The sequence below is a fragment of the Triturus cristatus genome, chromosome 7, assembly GCF_964204655.1.
Source record: "Triturus cristatus chromosome 7, aTriCri1.1, whole genome shotgun sequence".
In the NCBI taxonomy this organism is placed as follows: domain Eukaryota; kingdom Metazoa; phylum Chordata; class Amphibia; order Caudata; family Salamandridae; genus Triturus; species Triturus cristatus.
The window spans coordinates 300,648,587-300,661,477 of NC_140590.1; positions in this window are offsets into that span (position 1 = coordinate 300,648,587).

Consider the following 12,891-nt stretch of genomic DNA (forward strand, 5'->3'; position numbering starts at 1 on the left):
GCTTGTTCTCAAACTCTGGTGGTTCGCCCGGAAGTAGGTCACCTAACACACCTCTTCCATGACCTGAGTTGCTGTCATCTTCCTGCTGTGCTACTTCTGGTATGGTGTAATCCGGTGGTATAAAGTGCTGATTCATTTTGATCATGGTTAACCTTTCCACGTTTTGGGGTGAGAGACTGTTCTTTCTCTCTGTCAGAACGGCACTAGCAGCATTAAATACACACTCAGAAGAGACACTTGCGACTGGGCAAGCCAGATGGTTTATTGCCAGCCTGCTAAGCACTGGCGCCTTTTCCCATACCAATATAGCAATGGGTTTTGATCAAATTAGACCTCTGTTGGGTCATCCAGATAGGCCTGGACCATCCGCTCAATGCTCATGGGTGCTCCGCTTTGCTTGGCCTCTTTTGCCTTTGCCTCAGCACTGGACTTAAGCCTTGAAACTATTCCTGTGCTGATTTTGGGGCTGATGCTCCTGTTCTTGGTGGTGTTCTTGGTGTTGTTCATGGTTTTGGCTGCTGTGAGCCAACTGCAATGCCCTTAGGCTATGAAGTTGAACTTGAAGCTGGCTGCCCTGCAGTACTTGTTGTGCCCTGGATTAACCGGCCTCTAATTCCCGGCCATTCTTTTTCTAGCTGACTGGCTTCCACAGCTATCCAAGTTTTGTAGTTGGCAACATCCCTGTCTGAAAATGGAATGAAAGTGTGCAGTAATGGTTTGTACCGTGTATCCAGAATTGTGGCACAAATGTAATGGTTGGATGACACAGTTCCTCTTTGGACCCTTGCATTTTCAGGTAAGCGAAAGGTTAGGTGCTCCACTAGCTCCTATGCTTCTTTTTTTTCCTCCACACCTGCGTACATTGCAGACACCCCCTTTAGCTGTTCCTGTAGCATGTGCAACAATGGGATAGCTTGGAAAGCCTCCTTGCTGAATTCACGTGTGAAGACCTCGAAAGGAATAAGAATCTCTGTCAGGCATTTACTAGGCTGAATTGATCCATCTCAATGATCAAGCTTTTCACAGTATCATCCCCTCTTTGCATGACATATTTATTGATTGGTCTGTACTGCTCAAATGAGACGTTCAAGCATGTAATAAGTTGAGTTCCAACGTGTTAGCACCTCCTGGATGAGTGCTTTAAGTGGCATTTGATTATCACGTTGAATGATCCTCAGCTGCTTCCAGGCTTTAAAAGAATGGCTGAATTGTGTGCCGATTCTTCTGCAGGTGGTCAGTAAGTTGCTGACTCTGTCTTCTTTTTCAAGAAATTCTTGAACTATGAAGTTAATGCAGTGCACCAAACACAAGACCCTGAAATAGCCACCACAGGCCATGGCCTAAACCATATTACTGCCCTTGTCCGTGGCAACAAAACCAATGTTAAGCCCTCTTGGTTGCCGCCATTCAAAGACCTTGCTGTCGTAGTCTTCCAAAATGTTTGCAGCAGTATGAGATTTCATTTGCGCTGTACAAATGTGCCGTTGGGTGGTTGCGTTTGTACTGCCCCTCCAACATAAACATGCTGAGAATGGTATCCTGGCTTTTTTTCCCACTGATGCAGGTGACTTCTTGATGCCAGATGTTAGGCTCAATGGACGTTTATTCATTGCGGTACTCTCTTGCCTTGGACCCCTTGGTGTCTCAGCCTGGCTCTTGTGTCATTGCGATGTTGCTGATGATATGGGGGCACCACTGCACTGCTGGGGACAGGGCTTCTTTGTGTAACATAGAAAATGTCTCCCTCTTGTTCACCTTCCACCGTGATTGGTTCTTCTTCTTCATCCCCTCCACCAACAACAGTGCAGTTTTTTGGCCGCTAAGGTGTGCCTTTCACTGTATCAAGTGGTGTTTTATCAGATGGGTTGTTTGGCCTCAGGTACCATAGTTTGTACCTACCTTTCCCTGACTAACACCTTGTCCACAAATGGAGCATATAGCAATGTTCACCTCCTTCTTGCTAATCTAAAAAAAAGTCCCAAACTGGGGAGGTCAATCTTCTTGCGCTGCAGGTGCTACTTGCAATGTTGGATGAACTGGTAGGTGGGCGTGACGTTTGACTCTCTACAGTACTTCTACTGAGTTGGTTATGGTGGATGTAGTTCGCTGCCGGAAAATATGGAAGCTGGGGGTGATGGTGGTATCATCTGTGGTGGTGGTGGTATCTGTACCACGTCCCTCACAGCAATTTAGGATGGGGTTGTGTCGGTCTTCACTGGAGCCGGACTAATGTCCATGATGACTGGATCCTCATCATCAACCTCCTCTTCTACATCTACCTCCATAACTCTAAGGCTTTTTGGAATTTTCCTTTTCCCTAGCCATGTCTCATGGCGTGTCTCACTCTCACACTGAGGTGGCTTCCAAGTGGTATCTAGATCATCAGAAGGGGGGCTTGCAGAAGAAGTTGATTGACTAACCCTCCTTTTTGTTGCTGGGGATCTGGAAGGCAATGGATCTTCTGAAAGAGTGGCTTGCTCTTCTTTCTCTGTAGGAAGCTTGATCTCCTGAACTGCCCCAACTTTGGTAGGAACAGCTACTATCGGGGGTGGTTGCGGCTGTTTTTGCCCACTTATCTGTGTTTCCTGCATTGATTGCGATAACGATCAGTCAATTTCTACATCACGGCTCATCAGCGTTGGACTTGTGATTAGACTGGCTGGCTCTGCGACAGACATGGGCTTGGGCCTAGGTTGGTGGTTCCACTGATGCGGGGGTGATGCTCCCAACTTGCTCCCCGGACACTGCTGCAGCAGGCGTTTCCCAAAAAAGGTCTTGGATGACATACAGGTCTTGGTAAGTGGCAGTGCTTTCTTCTCACTGGCAACTTTCATGGTATTGAACCTGGTACCTTTCTTTGGGGCCATCTTAAAGATGTCAGCAGCACGCAGTGGCACAAGTTGAAGAGATGTCAGTGGTCACACATGAGGTGACGTCTTGCGCAGCAGGACTTCTATCTGGCAGTACAATGGGTGATGTCTCCTCTTTTGTGCACCTCAAAGGAAAGAAGCAAGAAGAACATCAGAGAAACGTGGCATTCATTGTTGTGGTTCAATTACTACTAGTACAAACAAACAAATATAATATATAAATTAGTGTGTTATCTCACACTTGTTAGTGTTATTAATATTATTACATTTATAACCTCAGTTATTAAAGTGAGACTTTGACAACGAGGGCTTTTAATGTTGGTGTATTTTACAGTACACTCAGGAAGGATAGGATGGAAGAAGAACAACAACAAAAATACAAATGTAACGGTTTGTCATTGTGCATCACGTAGTATGCAATACTCAGGGAGCTGCAGCTGACAATGGAAACAATAAGGCAAGAGGAACAAGGAAAAGACATGCAGGCCTATGGCAAAATTACACTAACTGCCACCACAAAATGGCCACCAGCCACATGGTCACACACAACAAGCGGGAGGCCTGGAAAACAATGAACTCAACCAGGCCTATGTGGAGACAGACTTTACAGAATGACCTCTGACCACGTGGGGAGGCTCAGCCAAGGCAAATGCTGGCCCACTATTGCAAACACACTCACACACTGGCCAGACAAAGGATCCATGCTAAACAACACAGCTTTAATGCAACAATGCCAAAAACGAAAATCCACAGGGCTAAAAAAGGTTTACAAGTTACAATGGCACACATCCAACAAAGGCATTTATTTAACACACCTGAAAACGGAAATATCCGCCATAAAAACATTTTGGTTTCAATCCAATGCTATCCGTGCCCTAAATGATGTTTACATTCAATAGTCACCACAGAAACAGTTGTATCATGAACCCATGAGTAGCTGAGGGCCTTCTGGTTGGAAAACCCATGGTCACTCGCAACAAGCGGGAGGCCTGGAAAACAATGAAATCAAGCAGGCCTATGTGGAGACAGACATAAGAGAATGGCCTCTGACCACATGGGGAGGCTCAGCCAAGGCAAATGCTGGCCCACTAGTGCAAAACACACACACACTGGCCAGACAAAGGAGGCATGCTAAACAACACAGCTTTAATGCAACAATCCTAAAAACGAAAATCCACAGGGCTAAAAAAGGTTTCCAAGTTTCACACCAACCACACACATCCAACAAAGGCATTTATTTATCACACATGAAAAGTGAAATACCAAAAAACCCCACATTTTTCATTTCAATACAATGCCATCCATGCCCTAAATGATGTTTAAATTCAACAGACACCACTGAAACAGTTGTTTCATGTTCCATGAGTAGCTCTGTGCCTACTGGCTGAAAGGCCTATTGGCAGACTACTGAGCTAGTGAATTAAATAAATATTGCAAATTGATTTAAAAATTTGGAGAAAATGTAGTGAACTGTGCAACATATTTCCTTTATAAAAGAAGAAAAAATACTTACAAAGAAACAACAAGGCCCCTACTGAAACTAAAGGCCACCCACCACAATACAATTGAAAAAAAGCGATGAAAAGTACAAAAAAAGTAGGTGCAATGCCTTAATTAAACAAACACCAATTTTCAAACTTGTGAAATCGCAAATTCAAAAGTCCTCAAATACAAAAATATATGATGCAGCAGACACAAAGAGTGATCTTTCAGCTCCAAATCCAAATGAAAAGTGAACAGGAGATGGACAAAGCACTGGGAGGAGCCTGCTGGACAGTAACAGGAAGTTGGAGACTCTGGGGCACTTCCTTCCTCTTAAAAAAAAAAAAGTAAAAAAAGAAAAAGGATTCCTTGAACAAAAAAGTACAGACAAATGTCAATCTGAGGAGATTTTTAAATCCAAATTTTCATTTCGAAAATGTTTTGATGCTGCTCAGGAGAGAACCTTCTCCATATTGCAGATTACACGTGTTCGGGTTCTTCACAAAACTTCTGCCGGAAGTCAGATGGCGCGCCCGAATGACATGTTCTTGATCGCAAACTATCGTGGGACCGTGCGGCCGGCTAGCAAATCTCGTAGAGCTCGCGACCGAATGGGAAATCTTGCAGGCACCCGATAAGTCGCAAACGCATTTTGGGCGCGTGAACACAAAAAAACCTCCACTGTTGCGGAGTGTGGAGTTTTCTGGCAACTCCTCGTTCTACGCGGAGTTCCCAAAAATCAGGAGCAGAGTCTTACGCCCAGGGTTAGTAATCTATTAGGTCATCAAGCAGATCTGAAAGAAATCTCCATCTCCTCGGACCCAATATCGGGGAGCCCCACCTCATCAAGCAACGCACCGGACCTTGGTCGGACAGGAAAAGCACCAAGTGGGTTACTTCCGCGTCGGGGAAAGCTAGAGTGCCTGAAAGCAGAACTCTGTCAGCCCTACTGTGCGTTTCGTGAGAACGTGAATGGCATGTGAAAAGTGGGTGTGTGGGGTGAGCCTCCCGCCAGATGTCTCGAGCCCCTAGCTCATACATAACCTGTCTGAGCTTTTATATCATTCTAGGTTTGGTTCCGGATTTGGGGGATGCCTATCCAGCTCAGAGTCAAGGGCGCAATTAAAGTCTCCCATCCATTTGAATGGCACATCTAGCTAGTTGGCCAGTATGTACTGGGTGACCTGAAAGAACATGGGGTCGCCAGTGTTTGGTGCATATGTATTCAGGATAGTAGTCTCCCTGCCATCTAATTTGCCTCACAGAAGGACATACCTGCCATTTACATCAGACTCACTGTAAGTTGGGGTGAATGGTATGCCCTGGGCCAGCCAGATCATTGTACCCCTGGCGTATGTGGAGAAGGAGGAAGGATGTGCTTGGCCTCACCACTTCTTAGCTACCCTGGCTCCGCCACTGTCATCCAGATGCGTTTCCTGAAGGCATGCTATGGATATGTGATGCAGTTTTAGAAAGGTTAACACCTTATGCCTTGAAAAACTACTGATCCTACAGCTGACTTGATGTAGAGCACATCAATCTTAGAGTCCCATAAATAGTCGGATCCCGTGCCAAACGTCTCCGAGACCTGCTGTAGTTAGATCCCACTGGAAATCCAGGAGAAAAAGCTTACGGAGAGAGTGGAGGCGGCACCAGGGGTGAAGTCACGAATCAGCAAAAGTTGTCTTTTTTTCGAAATCCTTTATTCATCTTTATTCTAAAAGCACAGGACAACAGCCAACACGTTTCGTTCCCTTTATCGGAACTTCATCAGGGCTGTAAACAATACAAAACGACACATATATAACCACACATATATAGTCAGACATATACATACATATAAAAATACATTAAAAAATATATATATACCACACATAAAGATATATATATAACTAATACACAAATACACTGCTATTACAAAAATGATGACACCAAACCTTTAAAACATTCTGACAAAAATAAGGTCTAAATAATAAACAATTAACACAGATTTAAACATATATAGATAAACATTCAAGCATATTGATTCCATTGATCAAATCACAAATTATCAATTTCATTTCATAACTAGATATATCCCTTTTAGGCAGTTGTTATATTCATAAAGTGGGGCAAGGACATAAAAAGTTATTGTAATTGAAGGGAAAAGTATGAACGTTTAAAGCAGCATAATGATAAAAATGTAAACAAGAAACTATAACAATATTAACAAAGATATCCTCACCGAAACAGTATAAAGAAAGTTGAAAATTCCATATGTTGAATCAAGAATGCTGCTCGCCCAATCTGACGAGTTAAGTGCAATTAAAATGTCCTGCGAATATCTGTATAATCTACATTTCAATATAACATAATAACCAAAAAGTTTCAATTTCCATAATTAACTAAATTCTCTGCATTTTTAGATGGTCTAGATTAACCATGAGCACATTAAACTACCATATATATATATGTCTGTATAATCAAATTGAACCATGCCATAACTGTAGTCAGTGTTATCAATTATATTATGAAGTAGACATACCAAGGGGGTGAACTAGCCATTTTATCCACAACTTATTATATATTCTAAAAAAGCCATGTTCTCACAGAGGGAACCTCTATATCATTTCACAAATGGGTTCAAATTAATATAGAATAGTACTACTATGTTGAAGGAATATCTACCAAAAAGATACTTCCACTTTGGGTATGCAATGTTCGTGTGTATCACTTCTAGGTACGTAGTAAAACTAAAAGATCCAAATCGATAGCCTGCAACAGAATGTTATATAGTAACTTTTCGTTGATAATATGGCTTGGCTTATCTGTGCATATTCACAAATAATTATACCTTAGTATATCAAGATAACTCTCCAACTTCTCAATATTGCAGTGTTTGGTAGCTCAAACAATATATTGTATTACACTCCCAATGGTCCCACCTCTTGTTGTTGTATAACCACAGGTAAAGATAAGTACATCATACCATTATATTCGTTCCCCAAAGCAATTTAAAAACGTAGCAAGTAATCCAAATAAGTTGCATTTTTAATATGCGCTTGGCTAAATCCCCAAAATATTATACATATATAAGCCAAAACAATATATATATGTACTTACATTAATCATCCCTATAAGTTTCCATCATTTTTAAAAAGAGCGTGGTTGTGATAAACCCCAAATTTTGCAGTCTGAAGAGAATACATTAAAAAAACAAATTATATAGAGAAGTATATGAAAAAGAGGAGACAAAAAGGAGAAAAAAGAGTTTCCAATACATATATCTATTACTAATAAATTCATATAAACATTCCACTAGCGCGTGTTTCTAGTGCCCTCGCAGTCATAAACCATGTGTCCTATAACAGGATACTTACTAAAAATCCGTGTATCAATGACAGTAACCAATATTGCACTATGTGCCAAAATGAAACACTGTAACTGATATGATAGGCACAGGGAACAATAAGGCAAGATGCTGAGACTCTATATAATGCTGGCAGCAACCAGTATTACCATATGCGCCAATTCCTCACACTATAATCGGTGGACACAGTACTTATATTTAAAATGAGAATGGTGAGCAGTGAACATCCCGGCACCTACGTTATGGTAAACAGTTAATGTGACGTGTACCATACGTCTAACGTAAAAACCCATTATAATAGAAACATGTACTACGCCGGTATCTACATTACCCTCATTACGTTAGCCGACCTTTTAGTTCGAGGGATACGCTTACCCTTAGGTTGTTACAATTAGCACTACAAGCAATCTCCCGGCATTGTCAAGTATGCGCCACAAACAATACCGGGAAAATATTACCATACCCACATTGAAAGGACAGGCTAAAGTCACCAGCTGCGTAAAATCAACCAATCCACCCCATAATCATGCTACTGAGTGATAGTGGCCATCATTATAATAAAAAACGACTTTGTGATGCCCGCAATGTCAGTCGACTATTCGGTTTAGAATAGTTGATACCGATGTTAACGGGTCCCTTTTACCCCTAAGTTGTCACAATTCCCATGGTAGGAAGTAGCCATCTTTAAAGCAAGGTTAAATACAAAAAAGGTCTAAAAAGAACGTCATTATATTGTCCCCATTATTGAGCAAATATCTAGTTTGAAGCAATCGCTTACCAGGAGGTGTTCCGCTTGATGCAAAACTGCACCTCTCAAACCCACAATCTGGGAAGGAAGTAACCAGTTTCAAAGTTCCCTGCAACTTATCACGTAGCCCGCGGCTGAGCGTATAGGGAGCGTGGGACTTCAAAGGGTCATGTGAACACAAATCAGAATCAAAAGAGAAATTTGACGCCATCTTGGAGTGTGTCAAATGTCCTACCCGCGCACCTCCCGTACTCAATAGCACATCACCAAGTTCTTAAATATACGAAGCGTGTTGCCTATGAAATTGATAAAAAAATATAAATACCATAGCTAGAAAGCACACAACGAACAATATAGAAATACCAATTTAGTAACGTGAAATTATTCACAAAGCCCAAGTACTTTCATTATCTTCTAATTGCATATCAAAGCAACACCAGAGGGAAAATGAAAGAGCTGTATTGTATTACAAACGCATTATGACAGAGGGGGAATATTCACTATAAGTTGATAGGCATGTTGTAATGCGAGCACACTGTAGCATAGGGGAATATTAAATAAAGATCGATGTGCTAAAATTTGCGCCATCTTTTAGCAACTTGAAGTTGTTGATATTAAAGGCCATAAGTATCTTGTTTATATGTACTGGAAACTCCCCAAAAACATTTAAGAAAAAAATTATTATTCAAGATAAAATTATTTTTGAAAAAGTTATTATTATTCTGAGGAGCGAGCAGGTCCCACATGTGAAAAAGCTCTTAGGCTTGGAAGGAAGCCATGTCCCACCATTGGACGGTGTTGTTATGTAACTCGGTCATAACTGATAGCGTATAGACATACCTCTCCTGTATGTAATCAAAGGTTGGTTGCCTATATGTTCCTTTAATCCGGGAACCACTGTCAACAAATGCCAATTTTTGCGGAAGACGTTGAAGATTTTATCACTGTGCATGGTATATTGAGTAATGAACCTTGCCTTTGTCATATAATCACGTGAATATCTCATAGTTGGTTTATCACGCAGGGTGGCATCTCTGTCAGTCAAATTGATTCTAGCCTCAGCTTTATCTAGGTTTTTGATATCATAACCTTGTTTGAGGAATCTATTCTTGGTCTTCACAACGTTAGCATGGAAGGTTTCTGGCTCGCTACAATTTCTCCTGACGCGAGTCAATTCCCCAAAGGGTATGCTTTTAATAACTAATTTACATGCGCGCTTGATGCATGCAACACAGAGTTGCACGATGTCATCTTTCGATACAATTTACTCTGTCTGATGCCATTCTCGACATACAAAGTTATGTCCAAGAAATTGATGCTATTTCTGTGCTAGGACATAGTAAGCTTGACAATAAAAACATTATTCAAATAAACAAAATATTGTTCAAGTTGTTCGACCGATCCTGACCAAAGCCATATTACATCAACGATGTACCTCCCCTAATACACGATATACTGTGTCCAGGGGGATGCACCTTTGGCCCAGGCATGCTCCCTCTCATACCACCCCATAAAGAGGCAGGCATAAGAGGGAGCAAACCTGGAACCCATCGCGGTCCCGTTGATTTGCTGGAACCAATGGTTATCAAACAGAAAAAAATTGTTCAATAGGATCAAATTGATCATATGAACAAATCCTCTCATTTTGTGCATAGACTCCTGCTTCTTCTCTATCCAGAAAGGACTTCACCGCCATAATACCATATTTCCTGTCGATGCAGGTATAGAGACTCTCCACACCGAACGTAACAAATATGAGATCTTCCGACAATTCAAAATCTTTGAGTTTTACCAATATGTCCTTGCTATCCCTGATATACGAGGGAAGACCAAGAACATGTTTTTATAACTTTAAGTCGACCTATTCAGACAGTTTTTCGGTGGGTGAACCCACCCCGATATTATCGGCCAACCAGGTGGGAACTGTCCCCCCTTGTGTATCTTGGGCAAGATATATATACACGGATAGGAGGGACAGTCAACCCACAGGTATTTATACACATCTTCTGAAATTAAACATGAGTCTTTCCATTCAGATAGCATCCCATTGATTTTAATTGTAACGCCAGGAATGGGGTTTTCACTGATCTCTTTATAGGATTTATTATCGCTGAGATGTCGACTAATTTCCTTTAAATAATCACAACGATTCATAATCACAACGTTGCCGCCCTTCTCGGCCTCACGTATGACTATTTCAGGGTCCCGCCATAGTCGTTGTAGTGCTTGTCATTCTAAAGGGGTTAAATTCCTTTTAGGACAGCCACCATATTTGTTAGGGTTCTCCAACTTGTAGAGCTCTTCTTCTACTTTCTTGTGGAAAGCATCAATGTTATGATGATTTCCACCCACAGGAACACATTTAGATTTTGGACCCAAACCACTGTCTTCTGACGTGTCTTGGGCAATGTCTAGTTCTCTTAATAAGACTGGTATGTCTGAGTCATCCTCATCACAGATAGATAAGAGGAATTGAATATTGCGCACATCAGCAATGGTATGTGTGCCCTCTCCCCTGGCAGCTATTGGTCTTTCCTGCTTTGATGATTGGTTGGAGAAGAAGTCCTTAAGTTTTAAAATTCTAATAAATTAAAAAAGGTCTACATGAACATTTGTAAAATCTTCACTCTGGGTGGGATACAAATTGAGACCTCTACAAAGTAATTTAGTTTCTTCAATATCCAATATTTTATTAGAGAGATTGACAATTTTCAAATCAAAGGTATTCTCACTCAAGGCACATTGGTTAGCAGTATTACATATATTGTCGTTTACGTTTTCTTGGGTTTGGTTGAGGCCTCCGCCTTCCCTCCCCTTACTTTGTTGGTCCCTTTTCCTCCTACGGCCTCCCCTCCTGGTTTTAGCTGTTCTCTTTTCTGTTGTAAGCGATTCGATATCCTTAACTTCGCTAGCTCCTTTTGAAAAGAGGCCCCTTCCCCTAAAGGGATCTCCTGATTCGTGATTGAGGATGTGGTACTACTTGCAGAGGAGACTGAGACATTACTCACAGAACGGCTATCATCTACATCCCTCCTTTCCTCCCTATTCCTTTTCTTATCCTCTGTTCCTGGTAGATTATCAAACTTTTTGGCGAACGTATAAATTTGCCTATCTCTGTAATCACGATCATCCCTTTTAGTTTTTCTTAATTCTTTCTCTTTTATATAGACTTGATGATGATTATCCATCACCTGTTTTAAAACTGCATAATTTTTCTCAATAAGCTCCTTTTCCCCTAGTTCACTGTTTTCCTTTTCTACTATCTCAATTTCCTCCTGCAATCTTTCCCCTTTTTCCATCGAGTGCCTCACCAAAATCTCCACATAATCAGTGAGGCTCCCTCCAAATTTCCTTCCCATTCCTTTAGCAGGTTTTCACTGAGATCTTCGAAGGTGGGAAAGATAAGAATCCTCAGCCCCTTAGGGACCTTATAATTTCCCCTGTATTGTTTAAGGGTAACCCCATCCCACCATCTGCTCCGTTCCTGTTTCCTTAATCTCTAATCTTAAAAACAATGTTTTTAGACTAGTTTTACCCAGGGTTTCTACATTCGTTATTGATTTTGCACCATTTGCTCCAAAAAGATTAAGTGCCATCTCTTCACGAGCATCATTATATTTCGGCATTTTATGTACAATATTGTAAAATGGGCGGATGAGTGCTCTAACAGTCCATACAATTAATTGAAAAACTACTGATCCTTCAGCTGACTCGATGTAGAGCACATCAATCTTAGAGTCCCATAAATAGTCGGATCCCATGCCAAACGTCTCCGAGACATGCTGTAGTTAAATCCCACTGGAAATCCAGAGAAAAAGCTTAAGGAGAGAGTGGAGGCGGCACCAGGGGTGAAGTCACGAATCAGCAAAATCCTTTATTCATCTTAATTCTAAAAGCACAGGACAACAGCCAACGTATTTCGTTCCCTTTACCGGATACAGGGGGAAGCTTGTGACCTTAAACATTGGAGAGCAGACACAGTTGCTGGGAGCGACAGCTGACGTGGTCCCAGAGACCCTGCTGGAGCAGGAGGCAGATGCAGCCGAGGAGTAAGAGCCAGGAGGTCAGCGCTGGGGTGCTGGTGGAACTTGATGCAGCGACTAAATATTTGCATGTGACTTGAGGATGGGATGTAGTAACCTGGCTCAGCGGGTAGGCGGGTGGCTGCATGGAATTCCAGTGGCGGGTGCAAAGGGGGTTCCTCCCTAGGGACTAGGAGATTCTGCCACCAGGGCACAAATTTATGATAACAGCAGACCTTCGACTTTCTGGGCGGGCGGGTACGGACAACCGGTCGTGTGCTGGATGAGAGTGTTAGTCCCAGATGGGCAAATTTCGAGTGACGTGTACTTCCTGGCACGATTCAGAGGCAGACATTAACAAAAGAACTGTTGCTCACACAATGTCTGTGGGTGGAGGGGGTTTCATTTCTGCAAGTTCTC